This window comes from Hibiscus syriacus, unplaced genomic scaffold, assembly GCF_006381635.1.
Source record: "Hibiscus syriacus cultivar Baekdansim isolate YM2019G1 unplaced genomic scaffold, ASM638163v2 tig00112231_pilon, whole genome shotgun sequence".
Lineage (NCBI taxonomy): Eukaryota > Viridiplantae > Streptophyta > Magnoliopsida > Malvales > Malvaceae > Hibiscus > Hibiscus syriacus.
Genome location: NW_024063276.1, coordinates 2619849 through 2640870, shown reverse-complemented (window position 1 = coordinate 2640870; position 21022 = coordinate 2619849).

Below are 21022 nucleotides of genomic sequence, written 5' to 3'. Positions count from 1 at the left end.
TTGAAAGACTTACAAAGTCAACTCACTTCATTCTTGTGCAGGTAAATTATACTTTGGACAAGCTGGCGAGATTGTATATTTCAGAGATTGTCAGATTGCACGGTGTTCCATTGTCTATTATTTTTGATCGAGATCTAAGATTTACTTCGAGATTTTGGAAGGCGCTACATACGGATTTGGGAATGAGATTGAATTATAGTACATCCTTCCACCCACAAACTGATGGTCAATATGAGAGAGTGATTCAGATTTTGGAGGATATGTTGTGGGGTTGCGTAATTGATTTTTTTGGTAGCTGGGAGAACTTTTTGCCGTCGGCTGATTTTGCTTACTATAACAGTTACTAGACCAGTATGCGTATATCACCCTACGAAGCACACTATGGGCGTAGATGTCACACCCCAATTTATTGGACTGAGTTGCGTGATAGGAAGACTTTGGGACCCGAGTTAGTGCGAGAGATGGAGACACAATCAGAGTGATCCGTGACCGTCTGAAAAAGCCATTTGATAGGAAGAAGTCTTATGCATATCAGAGGAGGAAAGATATACAGTTTGAGGTTAGAGATTAGGTCTTTTTAAATGTATCACCGTGGAAGATAGTATTAAGATTTGGACGTAAGGGTAAATTGAGTCCAAGATTTATTGGACCATTTCGTATCTTGAAGAGGGTAGGACCTGTTGCATATCAGCTTGAGTTGTCTTCCCAGCTCAGTCGTATTCATGATGTCTTTTATGTATCCATGTTGAGGCGATACTGTCCAGATCCAGGTCACATTATTCAAGTTAAGGAGGTAGAGCTTAGACCTAATTTGTCATATGAGGAGGAGCCCATTCAGATCTTAGAAAGAGATGAGCGAGTTCTTCGGAATAGGCGTATCCCAATGGTAAAAGTTTAACGGAGTAACCCAGGCCCCTCTGAAGCTACTTGGGAGACATTGGAGTAAATGGAGGTGTCAATTTCCTTAACTATTCTCATAAGGTAAATTTCGAGGACGAAATTTCTTGTTAAGGGGGAGAATTGTAACAATTGGAAAAACGAGAAAAAATATTTATATTGGTAAAATTTGGTGAAATTCGGGGATTAAATTAAAAGTTTTCAAAATTTGTAGGTCATTTTAGAAGTAAAAGAAATTCAGGGACCAAGACCTGTATTTACCCAAGGGGTATCGGCAGGTTTGGTTTTATAAACGTGTTTTCTAATTTTGAAATCAGAAAACACAGAAGCAATTACTCAAATTTCCTTCTCGAGCACCCTTCTTTCAAGCTCGATTCCTACGCCGTCCGACCTCCAATCGTCAAATTGAAATCACCATCGTGTTTGTCTTCGACCCGTGAACAAAACTCAGTAAATCAATTGTAGCGAAATACTGTCAAACGTCGTGAATTTCGGTTTAAAGTCTCGACGTTTTTTTTAGCACCACCGCCAGAAAAATCTTAAATTCATCGCACGTCATTGCTCCGTTTTCGATACCTCCAGCACCATCGTGCTCCTTGTGTTCTTCTGAGTCTATCGGTGTCCTCCTTGTCTCCGTATACGACGGCGTGTGAGGGAGGTGAATCAGTCAAAGTTTTAGCCTAGTTGAAATCGAGCTCTCCACTGTTCAAAATGTTGAACCGAGCTTGGTAAGTGACTCAAAATCGCTTAAAATAATTTTAGGAAAATTTTCGGGAATTTTTAGGAAACTGGAGGAGGCTTCACGTGCCCCCACACATAACTTCTGCGCGTGGGGAGGTTCAAAATGGAGGTTGGGCATGTTTGACCGGCTTGATTGGTCTAAATCGGTCCGACCGTTGACCCGACATGACCCGAGTGCTAGTTTTGTAAATATTTTTAAAAGGGTGCCTAATACGTAATTAATTTCTGTTAGGTTCTAGTTTTGTAAATATTTTTAAAAGGCTGCCTAATACGTAATTAATTTATGTTAGGGTGATATTTTTGTAAAAGTTGACTGTTGACTGTTGAGCACCGTTCACCAGAACTTTGACCGGCGTTGACCGGCTAGTAAACGACCGTTGACTTTTTCCGGGTATACCTATCCTGACATTTTTCGACGTCCCGAATCCGTTTCTGAGGTTCGTTTCGCCAAATTTGAATCTGAAAGCCTCTAAATCGTTAGTCAAACCCGTTGACTTTGACTTTGACCAAAAATTCAAATTTTCGAAAAGTCATATCTTATGTTTTTCTACATCCTGATTCCGATTCCGCAATCCGTTGTGTCAAATTCAGACACGAAAGCCTCCAAATTGATAGTCAAACCCGAAAATGCATATGTATCTAAGAGTTTTAGCTTTGAATGATTGAGTAAGACTTGGGACTGATAAATTATTATTGTTTGAAGGAACAAGAGACTCTCCTGATCGCTTGACAGCTCGACCTAGCTCCTCTAGATCAGTTAAACTGCGTGTGCCATTATTCACCCGTATGATTTGTAAATCTTATGATTTCTGAAATTAATTATGTTAACCACTAGTAATATAGTGTTATTATGAATTAGGTTCGAAATCTGTAGCAGAGCGTGGCGAGGCCAGTACACAATAGATTTACAGTTTGACCCTATTATCAAGGTGTGTTCCCTATATACTATTTGATGGTTTTAACTGGTTTGATAAATATATATGTCTACATATATACATATATATATATATATATGTATATATATATGTATATATATATGTATGTATATATATAGATATATATGTATATATATATGCATATATATATATACATATATATATATACATATATATATACATATATGTATATATATAGACATATATATACATATACATGTGTATATATATGTATATATGTATATATATATGCATATATATATATATATATATATATATATATATATATATATATACATATATGTATATATATGTATATATATATATATATGTATATATATACATACACATATATATATATATATATATACATACATATTTCACTGGAATTTTATGATTCAATGGATGATGGTTCATGAACTATTATCGAACTTTATATATGATATTTGAATAATTGGTTTTAGTGGACGATATTAATTTAACGGATAGGGATCATGAAAATCTTTACTTGTTATTTGAAATATGTTATGGGGATATTATCTAGGTAGGCTGGAGTATGGAGGTACAACTCTGATCAAGCTGGTAAATCTTTATGGACCTAATGCGGCATTTAGGTAGGCTTTTGGGCCCCAAGATGTTCCCTTAGATTGGCCCCTTATACTAATGGGAATAAGGTTGCCCCATAGAAGCAGTTCTGAGAACTGCATATGGTATACAGGTGGAGGGTATATTATATGATTTAATATTTTATGCTTTATCAGGATTTCCATGATACTTGACAGGAATATAATTGATGGTTTTTCATATGATGTTTTTATTGAAATAATGGGACACACTGAGCCTAGCTCACTTTTCAAAATGTTTTTCCCCTTTCAGATACTGTTGGTTAGATACTCAAATCAAGCACTTGGAGGATCAACATATCTCTTGAAGTACATCTGATTGTAATGTTTTTATCTTTCAAGTTGACTTTATTTTAGTAACATGGACCTTTATTTTAAAGTATTTATTTTAGTGATGACTATTGCTTTCGCTACTCATATTTGGTTTATGGAGATCTAAATTTTACGTCATGTTTTAAATTAATTTTTTCAACCTTTTTATTTTTTTTTTCATTTGTGTTTTGAGTTATTATTGCATAAATTATTATATTTTATAATGTCATTTGAAATATGATTTTAATTATCGAATAACGTTTTAGAAACATGTCTTTAAGAATCATGAATGTGATCCGCTAGACTTCGTCGAAACGCATAGGCTGGGTCTAGGGGGTTACACTTCAGGTTTTATTGGTATGACTTTTTTGTGTATCAAAAAAGATAAATGCAATGTTTCAAAGTTTCAAAGTGATGTAATGTCAAAATTTGGTTCTTTAATAGTGACCATGAATTATTTCGGGCAAAGAATTAGAAGGTTTTATTTTTGGCTTTGGATGATATAAGAAAGGTCTAATCTTGCCATATATAAAAAATCTATAATTTTTGAAGAATTAAGAGAATATGTAATTCATTCGATATTTGAAGAACTACAAGATTAAAACTCGTTCAATTATTCAACCTTAGAAGGTAGAATAAATTCAATCATTAAAAGATTTAAAAAATATTTAAGAAAATATTAAAGACATAACAAAAAAAAAGTTCAAACAAAATAATGCTCTTAATGCAAGTGTAGGAAAGGTACATGGTAGACGCAAAGATCTATTCTTGATTAGCATTTGAATGCCTCGTCATTCATTTGAATGTCCATGCACCTGAATCAATTAGATTCTGGACCTTGCTTCAATGCCCCACAATTCTTAGTGGAATGTCCGGAGCTTCCTATATGATAGCTGCATATGGCGTCAACATCGTATCCCTCAGGATATGGGGACTCTTTTCTCTCTTTTTTTTTGACTGAACTAGAGTCACAAGATTCTTCTCAACCAGCGTTGGAAGTAATTCCCCATAGGTCATTGGGAATTGATCAAATTGACACTCTTTCTAGAATTCTCCTATAAGGCTCAGCCCAACGACCAGCTAAATAGGCTTCCACTGTACTGATTTCAGCTTCTTCTTTTAATTGTTCGAATCTTGTTTCTGTTCTTAATAAGGTGTCACGTTATAAGGACCACTTCATCGAATCCTCCAAAGATTAATTCCATGTTTTTATGAATGATGTATGTGAAAATGTGTAAATAAATGGAATGCAGGTGCAAAATGCAAAGATGCAAGTGCAGATGCAAAAATGTTGATCCCAACGATGAATATCATAGAATAATTTTCATCAGAGATAAAAGTCTTCACATTACAAGATAGTCCATTTTACAGACATGTTTTTGCTTAGATGTTAAGTCTGAAATGGGTCGGTGCTTCGTCGTGGATCTTCATTCTTGATGACTCCATTAATTCCCCAGTGGTGTTGAAGTCAGTGTGTCACTCCTTGATGACTAGCGATGAAATGATCGTAGATAAGACTCTATTGCTGGATCACTCCTCGGATCACTAGATCATCATTCCAGTCTCGAATATTGCACGATCTTCGAGCAAGTCTCCATCTTCTACTCTTTGAACTTCTTTTAGCCCTCGGTGCATGTATGTGTATGCGACTGCTAGATTGAAAACTTTTATCTCTCATTGTGAAAATTTTCACTTGAATATCTCCTTGCGGATCAACCTTTTCGTATTAAGTTATGTTGATGAAATACAATGCAAAAAGGATGACAAATGACACATAAAAAAGTAAGTTAGTGTGGGCAAGATAATCAATAAAATTAAAATATGCTATATAAAAATAAAAACAACACCTAACAATCATGATATCTACCCAAAATGATTATTTTCAAGAAATTTTTCTTAACCGCATGGTATCTAGTTCACATGCTTTTATTCAACAAAATTTAAAGCAAAAGGTTAGGGTTTAGAAACGCTCCTCCTTTGTGTACACTTATTTTGGGTACCTACTGACGGACAGAGGTTCGATATGACTATACCTAGGGTGACCGTTCTATGGTTCACTATATGCATGGTTCCAGCTCTATGAGGAAAGGGTACTCGAATTATCCTTGATGTCGGTGCCCCATTGGGCTACCAAACCCTCAATCCTAACCCATTATAGGTGTGAATGGATCGAGTTCAATTCGAGGGGATTCATATCCTTATACCCATACGAGGAATAAATCCCTACGAAGGTATAAGGCATATGTATCCCAAGAGTTATTTGCTAAAACTCATATGAAGAATAAATCCTTATGTCATGCAAATGCACATGATGTGTGTGAGAAGGAACATACAAACCTTTAACTCTAAAGGAAAAGAACTGAAAAAACTCTCAATAAAAACCTTGACAGATCTGAAAAAAATTAAAATGTTAGTAGTAAAAAAATAAAGAAATTAAAAACCTCAATAAATGGATCATAAGTTAACTATAGACTCGAACTTATAATTTCCACCAGTACGACAATGTGTAAGCGACTTATAATCTGACTCTCTAAAGTATCCCCATCGGAGTCTCCAACCTGGCATAACCATTTTTTAAAAAACAATTAAGTTTAAAAACCAATTATGTCTTGGATTTGAAAATTGGTGATTTTAAATTAATTTGAATTAAATTGAATAGGAGTCGCCATTGACCTTTAGGTTAGGTAGGTTGAATATCTAAAAACATCTTTTAAAAAAATTTAAGAAAATCATTTTTTAGACAAAAATCGGTATTCGTTATCAAAAATTCATTTTTTAGGATCCGGGAGTCGATTACGCGTGGGGAAGGATAAACACCCCCACATCACCCAAAATTGGTACTTAGTCGCTTACATGTTGTCGTAAATGGTGGAAATTGTGAATCGAATACATAGTTAGAATGTGATCCATTTATTAAAGTTTAATTAATTTGTTTCGAATTATTTATTAGGGAAAATTCTTTAACTTGAAAAGAAATCTTGAAATTAGCAATCCTTCATCGGGAAAGTTGTCTCGCCTATTTCTTATTTGTAAAAGAATATTCCCTCCTCGTTGTTGCCAAAGATTACAAATCGAACGAAAATTATTGGTAATTTCATAAACAACATGATATGCCATTTTAAGAAATAAACATTGCCATTAAACTAAAATAAAAGAATGAATAAAAAAATAAATTTGATCAATTTCAAGTTCACTTATCGTTCGAATGGCGTATCGGATCGCACAACTTTGACCAAGCAGTGCTTTCCACGCTCATTCTACAAATAAAGTTCTTGAAAATGTTCGAATAACATATCGATAGATAAAGAAATATGATGGAAATAAATGTTATTTTAATAAATATATATATATATATATATATATATATAAGATATATACAACAAATAGAGATAATAATATTTTATTTAATATAATATATAAAACATGATGTATACAATATATGCGTATAAAGGACTAGAATAAAAATAAAAAACATTAAAGATCATAATGAAAACATCAGAAAGTAGGTTCACTTGATGATTCAAAGGACCACAATAACATCAACCAAGATTTGAGGGACCGTACAGCAATACCAAACAAATACAGGCTATGATCAAACATTATTATACAATATATATGTTGGAAACGTAAATATCCCATAAATAATATTAAGGACTAAAATAAACTAAACAATAAATATGAAAGGACTAAATATAATTATACCAAAACATATCTATATGAAATACTGACTATATCAAGAGATTTGTAAACCTTAAGATCATATTTAAAAGTTGGCAAAAGTGGAATAATATAAAAATTAGTGACTTAAATGAAAACATTGAAAAATAGAGGCTCGAAACAAAATATGTAAAGCTTCATTCCATGGAAAATAGCAAGATTACAAGGACGAAAGGACCAAATCTTCTAATATCCCAAGCATGAAAACACGTTAAACTACCTTTTTAGACAACGTAGTATTGAAAAGCTCGTATAAGCTTATTTAGGGTTTTAAAACTCTCACCCTTTTCATTTCTCTTATCCTCTGTCTCTCTTATTCTAAGAAAGGGAGAGAATCCTCCCAATCCTAGCTGAAAAAAGAAAGTTGAGGCTCCCTGGTTGTCGTATATCAGCGGCCACAGGGAGCGAACCAACTCCTAAAGACCTCCTGATTTTCCCTCCTCCTTACTTCCCCTAAAAACCCTACCCTTCAAAAATTCAAACCCTAAAAACTTTCTTTTAGAAACCCTAAAGACTTAGAAATATTTACCTCCAGTCATGGCTCTCCTGGTCTCTGATAAACCCGAACGGTCTTGGACCATGCTATAGGTAAACTTTCATCCCTTTCTCCTTTTTTTTTCCTTTTGTTTTTTTTTCAAAGTTGTCCTTTTTTATGTTCGAATCATTCTTTCTTTCTTTCTCTTCTCTCTCTTTTTTTCTACGTTCCCCCTCTCCTCCGAAAAACTCTCTGTCTTTTAAAGAAATCCCTTCTCCCCTTTTCGATGCATATTGGATATGATGAAATAAATCTCCTAGGGATTTTGGTTTGATTTGTTCTCATATTGTATTGGGGTTTTTAACTTTGAGTTGATTTTTGACTAACTTGGTGGTTGACTGATAGATTTTATATCACTGTTCTGTACCGATTGCTGACGGTGGTGGTGTGGGAGTCCTTCGAAGGAGGTTTACGCGGTGGGAAATTGAAGAGTTATGCGCGTTTATCTCACGTGAAAAACCCTAACGGTGATTGGTTGATATTTAGGGTTAAAATCCTTGGGCGATCTCGACCGTTGGATGGATCCAGATCCAACAGTTGGCATTGGGGGCGACGTTGGGTAGAAGTGATGGAAACCCTAACAGGTATGGGCGGGTCTAATGTACTCTAGGTCTGAATTTGGACCTCTTGCTAGGGTCTGCTTGTATTTAGGTCAGAATTTTGTAACTTGTAGATGAAAAAATAATATTAATAGTAATAATAGTAATAATAACAATAATATAATGATAATAATTATTAGCAATGTATTTTAAAACCCTGGACAAAAACGGGTGTCTATACTAGGGTCAAAGGATCTTGCTTATGGCTCCACAGCTTCATCCTTGTTACGATGAAGGGGAGGAAAGGAGTAGTGTTGCACGTGGAAGATATGATCCTAAAAAATACTGATTTTTGTGGAGGTTATTTTTTCAATGGGGTTTTGATTTTTGGGTTTTTTATTTTTTGGAAGTTAGTGTTTTCAAAGGTAGAAGAAGGATGAGGAGAAGAAAAATGAGGGGGTGGGTTAACAGGCATTACCTGCCACGTCAACAAAAATCTAACGGAGGTAATGGTAGGGACAAAAATGAAAACAAACAAAAAGTTCGATGATTGTATTATATGTTTCAAAAGTTGGGTGACCAAAATGCAGGTGCCATAAAAGTTTGGAGACTATTTATATAGTTTACCCTATATTTTATTATTAACTTAATTTAATAATATTTTTATTTTTATTAAAGAATATATATTTTATTCTTATCTAAACTTTCAAAAATGTATTTTATTATTATTTAAATTTTTAACTTTTCAAAGTATATATTTTATCTTAATTTATTAGATATATTATATTATTACTTTAAATTGTTTTATTTTATTCTTATATTAACTTCAAAATATTTTAACATAAATTATGTATTTTTAAATTAAAATTAAAATTAAAATTAAATATTTATAAATTAAGTTAAATATTTTTAAATTAAGTTAATAATAAAATATATTTAATAAGTTAATATAAAAATATTTCTTAAAGTTAATTTATCAAAAGTATGACTAATATGACTAAATTGAGAGAATATGTAAATAGCATGGATCAAATGTCTGATTATATTAAAAAATTTAATGGCAGTTAACTCATGGTGACCATATTTTAATTAAATAAAAATAAAAGTAACCATATATATGTTTTTTGAAACGAATGAAAAAAATAGACAAGAAACAAACATAAGTGATCAATCATGTAGTTAACCTTTTCACATTCTTTAATATATTAGAATTATGTTAATTTATTTGTTTGACTTTGAAATATCTTAAATAATAGGCTTAATATAAAGGGACTAAACTATACTTAAAATGGACTTTTAGTGCCTAAATAATTTTTCGTTAAAAATAGATTTCTAATGTTTTACCCGTTACACTTTTAGGTGTCTACTGTTAAAAGAAACAATTAAATGACATGTGTCATGTTTATATATTTTTTAAAATTTTTACTTTTAAAATAAAAATATTATTTTTAAAAGGAAAAGAATTAGAAATCCTCGTCACGACCTCTCCCCACCCTAGCCATCTCCTCCCCCGTCACCCTGCTTTCTCTCCCTCATCACCCTGTTCTCTCCCTCCATCTCCCCTTTTTGTCCTCCTCTTCAACAATAGACAAACGAACTCCAACAATATATGGACAAATAATCATCGGAATCATCGATGACTAAAGGAATCATGGCACTACAATCATCCATTTTTGTTACAATCTTCGCTTGAATCATAGGGGTGTTCATACGATCAAGGCCGTCGAGATTTTGGCTAATTGGAAATAGTTCCGGTGGTTGGTGGTGATGAGGGGATTGAAATTATGGGTTTTTAGGATTTTGGGGTTTTTTTTATAATTTCAAAAAACTTTTTTGGGGTTTTTCATAAAAAATAATTTTAATTTTTTAAAAAAAAATTAAAAAAATTGTAAGGTCTAACTTATGTCAAGTAATGACCAAATTTAAAGAAAGTTATGGTCCAAGCACCTAAAAATGTAACGAAGAAAACGTTAGACGCCTATTTTTAACTAAAAGAAGTTTTAGACACCAAAAATTAATTTTATGTATACTTTAGACACTTATTTTTATTTTAAGCCTAAATAATATGATAAAGTTATTAATGATAGAAAATAGTATTGTTGCCTAACAATAATGCTAACATTGATAAGCTATTAATCATAATATGATAAAGAGAATATGACATTTACTGTGTCGTGGTAGAAATTATTATATTAGAGGTAATTTCGTTCGAACTAGTGTAATCCCGAAAGGGGACATTACGCCCAAGATTAACATAACCTTTTAAAGTTCGTACACCTAAAGTAAGGAAGTGAAACTTGCTTGTGTTGCATTCTTTGACAAGAAATTTTCGAGAAATAAATAATGAAATCATGAATTTTTGTGTGTACAATTAGGTAGAGAAATTATTCTTTTTACAAGAGTAGTAGAGGAATAAAATAATCAAATGTCAACTACCTATTCCAACTACCCTCTAAATATAGATAATCCACTCTCCAAGTTTCGATTCCCAATATTTACATTACTTACAATTGATATACAAATAATAGTGCAAAGGGATTACAAAGAGTATTGTTACATGCAAATATGAATTCCCTTGTCGCACGTACTAAGTGTCCTCTGAGGTAAAGGAATTATTGTTATTCTTTAAGGATCCAGATTTGAGCATCATAGATGCCAAAGATGTGAACGTTTAGTGTCAAAAGATTAAGAGTTATATTTAAATAGATATTGATTTGTACTTACTCTAAATTAATAAAAAAAAAGAATTTTCATTTCATTCTGAACAACATAAAATGCTTCTTACCCAGTTCAAGAACCTCTAAGTGTAACACCCATCTCCCGTATACCCTTTCGTACACGAGATACAAATGTCACATCACTTTTAAAATATTTGGTTATTTGAAAAACAGTAAAAATTTTCGTTTCAATTTTTAAACAACATCAAAGTATGATGTTCATATAAGTAAAATACTAAAACTATTAATTTACATACATTACAAAATATTTAATTTAGTTCCATTACATACCAACTAAGTTTTCAAAAGGAATAAGATTGTCATAACGTTACTGACGGGTCAACCTTAATTGATGAAAGTTGTTGCTACTGCTGCACCCCTTACGCCACTAATCTTTGTCTATGCGTGAAATAAACACACATTAATTATGTACTTAGTGAGACATAATACTGCTAGGGTATTACAATTATATGTCAGTATCTTATGAATACTGAACAAAGAATTTAATTGCATCATTCATAGGGACTAGTTAAGCCTTTCTTAGTCAAAACATATTTCTTTCATACCATCATGGAATTTATTCTTAGTTTGCCCATTATACCTATCATTCTATATATTTTCCCTCTTTATTCTTTATTTGCCCTGTGTACATTAAATGTGAAAATACTATACATGTATTTCACCAAGGTGTTAATTGATCATGTCTCTTTTATAATCATTATGTCGGCACCTGAAATACTGTTATTACATCGCTTTGTATTTTCATTTGGGCATCCCTTCATGCCCATTATGTTCTGTTTATATTTTCCTTTATAATATCCCTTCATACTAATTATGCATTTTTGAACATTCATCCCTTCATATCACTTATATACCATTCATATCACATTACAATATAATTCCTTTATTCTTTTACTCCATGGTATTTAACCGTTCATCTAACTAGCATAATTGACATTTTTCTGTCAAATGCACAGTTAGGCCTTTATTCTTTTACTCAACGGTATTTAACCGTTCATCTAACCAGCATAATTGACACCTTTCTGTCAAATGCATAGTTAGGCCTTTATTCTTTTACCCAATGGTAGTTAACCGTTCATCTAACTAGCATAATTGACACCTTTCTGTCAAATGCACTGTTAGGCCTTAAAGCACTCAACCTTTCATCTAACTGGCATAAATGACACCTTTATGTCATTTGCACAGTTAGGCCTCAAAATCACTAACCTTTCATCTAACTGGCATAACTGACACCTTTTTGTCATTTGCAGAGTTAGGCCTCAAAGGAACTCAACCTTTCATCTAACTGGCATAAATGACACATTTCTGTCATTTGCACAGTTAGGCCTCAAAGGAACTCAGCCTTTCATCTTACTGGCATAAATGACACCTTTTTTTCATTTGCACAGTTAGGCCTCAAAGGCACTGAGCCTTTCATCTAACTGGCATGGATGACACCTTTCTGTCATTTGCACAGTTAGGCCTCAAAGGCACTCAGTCTTTCATCTAATTGGCATAAATGACACCTTTCTGACATTTGCATAGTTAGACCTGTAATCTTTTATTTTACAATAGTCCCTACTATAATAATCATTCCTAATATCAATTAACCCTTTCGATTATTATACATTCTATGATTTATACCCATAATGCCAATGCAATAATACCACAATTTTACTATAATTTACATGGATTACTCATCCACTACAATTAAAACAATTCACCTTTCTATTATGAACTTTTGACCATTTCACATCTATTTCCCATACGGAAATTCATACACTTAGTATGAATTTCTCAGTTCGCACCCATGGTGCCCATACTGAAATTCATACACTTAGTATGAATTTCTTATATTTTGCACACAAAGTGCCCATACAGAAATTCATACACTTAGTATAAATTTCTTAAATTTTTAAACACCTAGTGTCATTTGGTAATCACCATACTTACATTAATAAATCAGTCAACTAGGCCTACTGTAACATATACGTACATAATTAAATGTACTCACCTGACTTTCCTTGCATGTATCCAAAACGTAATGTTGATTACTCTGGTATTTTGCCTTTACCCTTAGTTTTGATTGTCTCCAGAGCTTGGTTTCGAACTACTCAAGCATCCATATAACGACACGTACAATATCAATTGTTAGTATTCTTCCTAACAATTATACTTAAACAATACTAAAAAGGATATATCATTAACTTTCTATAACAATGTCATCTTATTTTTAACCTTTTTGGCTCTATAGTATCGATACCCCTACCATTGTATAGATACTACTATATTATGGTACCGATACTCCCTTCCGGTATCGATACCAATTTTTGATTCGATATTGCATGGTATCGATACCCTTTCCATGGTATCGATACCCTTTCCATGGTATTGATACCCTTTCCATGGTATTAATACTACTATATTATGGTATCGATACCCCTTTCCGGTATCGGTACCCATTTTAGATTCGATGTGGCCTGGTTTCGATACCCTTACCATGGTATCGATACTACCTCATCGGTATCGATACTGATTGAATAAGTATCGATACTACTCAACTAATTCATCCCATTTTAACCTATAGTATCGGTATTGTTCTATCAATACTGATACCCTTGCCTAGATATTTCAGTTTTTAACCCGATTATAACATAAATGGGGCCAAATTTTGTTATTTTACACCATACAACACTATCAAACTATTCTTTAACTATTCATACTAACATTCCTTCATTTTAATACTTAAAACATCTAATACCCCTCAAGATCATTAGATTCTAAGAATCACACCAAAATTTCTAACTTGTTTTTAAACTCATCAAATGCTTCTATTCTCTTATTTACTACTTTGATAAGTCAATTCTACCAATAAACATCAATAAAGACTCATATATGAGCATACATTTAAAAACCCATTTTTTAAATCTCTAATATTTCCTCCATTTCATAGTTTTAATCTCATATAACTTTCTTTAAGCTTAAATATCACTTAAGGTTGCAATAACAACCCAAAATCGAAAGGAAAAACTGACTAATTGAAGTTTACCTTGTGGAGCTATGGAGGATAGTAAACCACGGGAAGAAGAAAAAGAGAAATAAGTTTTTTCACTTTACTCTTTTTCTTAAATCCCTAATTTAATTGGGTTTTAAATTCATTACACTTAAAAGTCCAAAATGCCCTTTCAATAAACCATCTCTTATAAATTGGTCTTACTTAAGTCATTTCTTATTCTTTACCAATTACTCAATTTAGTCCTCCAAAATTTAATTCCATTCAAATTACCCACTGATATACTATTTGGGGTATTACAATTCTCCCCTTAAGAAAATTTATCCTCAAATTTAAAGACTTTACGTGCTTACCACGATACCTAAACCATATGAATCATTTTATTAGGCGTTTTCTGGCTTTCTCTAATCCAGATCTGCATTGACTCTTTTTCATAAATCAATTCTAATTGTATCTCTATATCCTCATAACCAATTTTCCATTCATGAATCAAGATTGATTGAAAATTTAAAAAACAAAATACTTGATATTCAACTTATCCTTTAATAGTGCGTCAGACATATAAAGTCTCCCACAATACTACGAACATCTGTCGAACTTGACCTCCAAAAGTCCTTAATTCTTCATTTTCTACTTATAACATTCTTATTCATAAATTTTTCATCTTTCTTTTGTAATATAATCAATGATCTACTTATACACCTACAGAGGTTCTGAACATCTTCTATGTCTCATGTTCACTCTCTTCAATTTCCACAAGTATTTAAGGCTCGTGTGATTAACACCATTATAGTAACACTCACTATATTGATAATGATGTCAAATCTTTTGAGGTAACTCTACTACTGCCGACTCTAAATCATATGTAGATTATTCTTTTTGACTCATTTGATATTAAATCATAAAAACATGTACAAAAATTTAATAACCAACTACATTGAATTCCACCTCTCGATCTGGAGGTAACCCAAGATATTGATCTAAAAAGACATCTTTAATTTACCAATTTGATGAAATTATCAGACAATCCTACTTTTCTTATTTGAGTATCAATCACATTAACCAAACATCATTCTCTTCACAATCATTATCAATGTCAATTTAAGCAATGATCTTAACTCATCAATTTGTAATTCCATAAAATTCACCACGAACATAGCCCCTGGAATCTTTATTAATTGTCTATTACCTTTCCACTCACACTTGTACCATGACCTATTAAGGTTTACGTCTATCATTTTACTCAACATTGGTTCTACAGAAATTCTTCTTACTCTAGGTAATCTTTTACTAATGTATGAATGCATAGATCAAGGTTAACTAATACCAGTATAGGTTTATCTAAAGATGAAAAGTACCTGATAAAATTTCCAGATCATCCCGATCCTCAATGGTCATAATATTATAGATTCTAGCGACTCCCCGAGTCTCTTATCACTGCAACGATTCATCTCGTCCCCTTGATTTTCCACTTCCTCTGTTTCTATTAGAGATTACCACAGATCTTTCAGGTTGCACTAAATTGTCCCCAGATTTCTTTGGACAATTTCGGGCAAAGTGACAGGTCTCACCACATTGGAAGCAAGCTCCATTAATAAGTCTGCATTCTCCCCGGTGCACTCCTTCACATGTCTGACATACAATTCTTTCTCCAACTGCTCTACCTGAGCTAGCAGCAACTGACTGGGACTATTTTGTTTTATGTGAAATTATAGCAAAACCCTTTTTGTCTGAATCTATCAAAATCGAGCCCTTGCATCTCTTAACATAATGAGGAGTTGAAGGCATTCCAGTCCTTTTCCCCATCTGCAAACTATGTTTCACTGCTAATGTCTCCTCTTGAGCTCTCTCAATAGCTTTGGCTCGGTTAATAACTTCTTGCAAGTTAGGCAAACTCAAAGCCAACATCATTTCTTTTAATTTTGGCCTCAACCCCTCCATAAACCAATCGTGTCGGGCCTTATCATTTGGAACTACCTCCATAGAAAAACAACCCAACTTATTATACTCAGCCTCGTACTCATGTACTGCTCGATCAACTTGTTTCAAATTTAGAAACTTTAACAGCATTGCCCGTTTGAACTGTTCACCCACACACTTGTTCTTAAATTCATCCAGGAAGAATTGCCAGATCACTTGCTCCGGTGGTGCATACATCGTATTATTTAACCATAAGTCGGCCTCCATATGACCTTTACCCTCTTCTCCCCATAACTCTGGAGCTCCCAAGCTCTTCATCTTTTTTGGGATCAACATTCTCCGTGTTAGAGGAGCAGGGGGAGGTAGAGGAGGATAGAAACGAGTCAAAATAGTGTTAAGAGTTTGCATAAAAGATCTACACTCGGGTATCGGTATCCCTTGATGTGCAGGTACACTAGCATTTTCAGATGGAACTGGTTGCTCATTATTAGCTTTGTAACTTTCGTTATTAGTCACTTCTCTCATCTCTTGTTCCTCTACTCGACACGAGTTCGAGGATTCTAACATCTATTAAAACATACATAATAACAACATTACTGTTAGTAAGGAGTGTCATCAATTACACTCTACTGACACCTTATCAGTAACTTTGACAATCTTAATGACATATAGTCCTTTTTCTCAGTTCAATTAAACCTGATTTTGGCCAAGAATCGGCTAAACATGTAGCTCTGATACCAATAAATGTAACACACATCTCCCGTATACCCTTCTGTACACGAGATAGGATGTCACATCACTTTTAAAATATTTGGTTATTTGAAAAACCGTAAAACTTTTCGTTTCAATTTTTAAACAATTTCAAAGTATGATGTTCATATAAGTAAAATACTAAAACTATTCATTTACATACATTACAAAATATTTAATTTAGTTCCATTACATGCCAACTAAGTTTTCAAAAGGAATAAGATTGTCTTAACGTTATTGAGGGTCAACCTTAATTGATGAAAGTTACTGCTACTGTTGCACTCCTTACACCACTAATCTTTGTCTTTACCTACGCGTGAAATAAACACACGTTAATTATTTACTTAGTGAGACATAATAATATTAGGGTATTACAATTATATGTTAGTATCTAATGAATATTGAACGAAGAATTTAATTGTATCATTTATAGAGACTAGTTAAGCCCTTCTTAGTCAAAACATATTTCTTTCATACCATCATGGAATTTATTCTTAGTATGCCCATTATACCTATCCTTCTATATATTTTCCCCCTTTATTCTTTATTTTCCCTGTGAACATTAAATTTGAAAGTACTATACATGTATTTCACCAAGGTGTCAATTGATAATGTATCTTTTATAATCATTATGTCGGCACCTGAAATACTGTTATTACATCGCTTTGTATTTTCATTTGGGCATCCCTTCATGCCCATTATGTGATGTTTACGTTTTCCTTTCTAACATCCCTTTATACTAATTATGCATTTTTGAACATTATATATATATATAATCCCTTCATATCACTTTTATACCATTCATATCACATTACATTATAATTCCTTTATTATTTTACTCCACGGTATTTAACCGTTCATCTAACTAGCATAATTGACACCTTTCTATCAAATGCACCGTTAGGCCTTAAAGGCACTCAGCCTTTCATTTAACTAGCATAAATGACACCTTTCTGTCATTTGCACAGTTAGGCCTCAAAGGCACTGAGCCTTTCATATAACTGGTATAAATGACACCTTCTTGCCATTTGCATAGTTAGGCCCCAAAGGCACTCAGCCTTTCATCTAACTGACATAAATGACACCTTTCTGTCATTTGCACAGTTAGGCCTAAAAGGCACTCAGCCTTTCATCTTACTGGCATAAATGAAACCTTTCTGTCATTTGCACAGTTAGGCCTCAAAGGCACTCAACCTTTCATCTAACTGGCATAAATGACACCTTTCTGTCATTTGCAAAGTTAGGTCTCAAAGGCACTCAACCTTTCATCTAACTGGAATAAATGACACCTTTCTGTCATTTCCATAGTTAGGTCTGTAATCTTTTATTTTAGAGTAGTCTCTACTATAATAATCATTCCTAATATCAATTAACCCTTTCAATTATTATACATTCTATGATTTATACCCATAATGTCAGTGCAACCACAATTTTACTATAATTGACATAGATTACTCATCCACTACAATTACAACAATTCACCTTTCTATTATGAACTTTTGACCATTTCACATCTATTTCCCATATGGAAATTCATACACTTAGTATGAATTTCTCAGTTCGTACCCATGGTGCCCATACTGAAATTCATACACTTAGTATGAATTTCTTATATTTTGAACACAAAGTGCCCATACAGAAATTCATACGCTTAGTATGAATTTCTTAAATTTTTGCACACCTAGTGTCATTTGGTAATCACCATACTTACATTAATAAATCAGTCAACTAGGCCAACCGTAACATATACGTACATAATTAAATATACTTACCTGACTTTCCTTGCTATGTATCCAAAATGTAATGCTGATTACTCCGGTATTTTGCCTTTACCCTTAGTTTTGATTGTCTTCAGAGCTTAGTTATGATCTACTCAAGTATCCATATAATGACACGTACAATATCAATTGTTAGTATTCTTCCTAACAATTATACTTAAACAATACTAAAAATGACATATCATTAACTTTCTATAACAATATCATCTTATTTTTAACCTTTCTGGCTCTATAATATTGATACACCTACCATGGTATCAATACTACTATACTATGGTACCGATACTCCCTTCCGGTATCGATACCAATTTTTGATTCAATATTGCATGGTATCGATACCCTTTCCATAGTATCGATACTACTATATTATGGTATCGCTACTCCTTTCCGGTATCGATACCCATTTTAGATTCGACGTGGCCTGGTATTGATACCCTTACCATGGTATCGATAATACCTCGTCGGTATCGATATTGATTGAATAAGTATAGATACTACTCAGCTAATTAATCCCATTTTAGCCTATAGTATCGGTACTGTTCTATCAGTACCGATACCCTTGCCTAGATTTTTTAGTTTTTAACCCGATTATTACATAAATGGGGCCAAATTTTGTTATTTTTACACCATACAATACTATCAAACTATTCTTTAATTATTCATACTATCATTCCTTCATTTTAATACTTAAAACATCTAATACCCCTCAATATCATTGGATTCTAAGAATCACACCAAGATTTCTAACTTGTTTTTAAATCATCAAATGCTTCTAATCTCTTATTTACTACTTTGATAAGTCAATTCTACCAATAAACATCAATAAACACTCATACATCAACATATCATTTAAAACCCATTTTCTTAAATCTCTAATATTTCCTCCATTTCATAGTTTTAATCTCATATAACTTTTCCTTAAACTTACATATCACTTAAGGTTGCAATAACAACCCAAAATCGAAATGAAAAACTGATTAATTGAAGTTTATCTTGTGGAGCTATAGAGGAGAGAAAACCACGGGAAGAAGAAGAAGATAAATAAGTGTTTTCACTTTCCTCTTTTTCTTAAATCCCTAATTTAATTGGTTTTTAAATTCATTTCACCTGAAAGACCAAAATGTCCTTTCAATAAACTATCACTTACAAATTGGTCTTACTTAAGTCATTTCTTATTCTTTACCAATTACTCAATTTAGTCCTCCAAACTTTAATTCCATTCAAATTAGTCACTGACCTACTATTTTGGGTATTACACCAAGGTTCATTCTAAAGGCCAGGCCAGCATTATTAATTGTTCAAGGCATCTAACACTTCATACTAAATATTATACAATAATTACTAATTATTCTTATTTTAAAAAATATTTTTTAAAATATTAATGAAAAGTTCAAAACTTTACTAAATAATATCAAAACTCAATAACAATATATATATATATATAACAAAACCATTTTATGTAAATAAAATTTTAAATTTTAAAAATCAAAACTCAATATCAATATATCAGGAACCAAATTGAACTAACAATTGATATTGAATATCAACCCCTATTTTTATTATGTTTAATTTTAGAGATGTATCTAAAATTTTATGTTAAGTTACAAATTTTTACAAAGCTATATTAAAAATGTGTAAATACTAAATTAAAATTTTTTAGAAATAGAAAATTAAATTATCAATAAATAATTTTAAATTTTAAAATTTTCAATAAATACAACCATCCCAAAACCCTCCATCTATCCGTGCATCCATTTCATGTACAATTAGGTCTGTAAGAGAACGGAACAAATATGAATGACGGTATGTTCATGTTCGTATGTTAAACTTTAACCGAACAAGTGAACGAACACGAACATAAACGAACAAAAAACTTATTGTTTGTGTTCGTTCGTTAAGGAATATAGCTTGTTCGTGTTCATTCATTTAATTGATAAACGAATACAAATGAACGAACATAAATGAACGGATGTAGACAAACACAAACGAACGAACATAAACGAACACAATAAATGAATATAAACGAACGTAAAGGAACACAAATGAACATAAACCATAACAATAATAATCACATAAAATTCATTAGTATAAGTGGCAACTTCATAGATAATTTCTATTTAATTATTTTTGGCTTTTTTTATTTGAATTTAAAAATTAATTGAATTTTAAAATATTAATGGGTATCAGATTAAAATTTATATGGCCTTAATATTTTAAATGAGTCTAGAGATTTTGAGCTAAACATAAATGAACGAACATAAACGAACGAAAGTAAATGTACAAAAATGAACTAACATAAACGAACGAAAGTAAATGTACATAAATGAACGAACATAATATTGAACGGTCACGAACGTAAATGAATGAACGAGTCATATGTTCATGTTCGTTCATTTAATTAAACGAACACAAAATCATGTTCATGTTCGTTCATTTAATTAAACGAACACAAAATCATGTTCATGTTCATGTTCATGTTCGTTCGTTTAATAAAATAACATAAAAAAACTTCCTGCCGAATGGTTCACGAGCGGTTTCGTTGAAC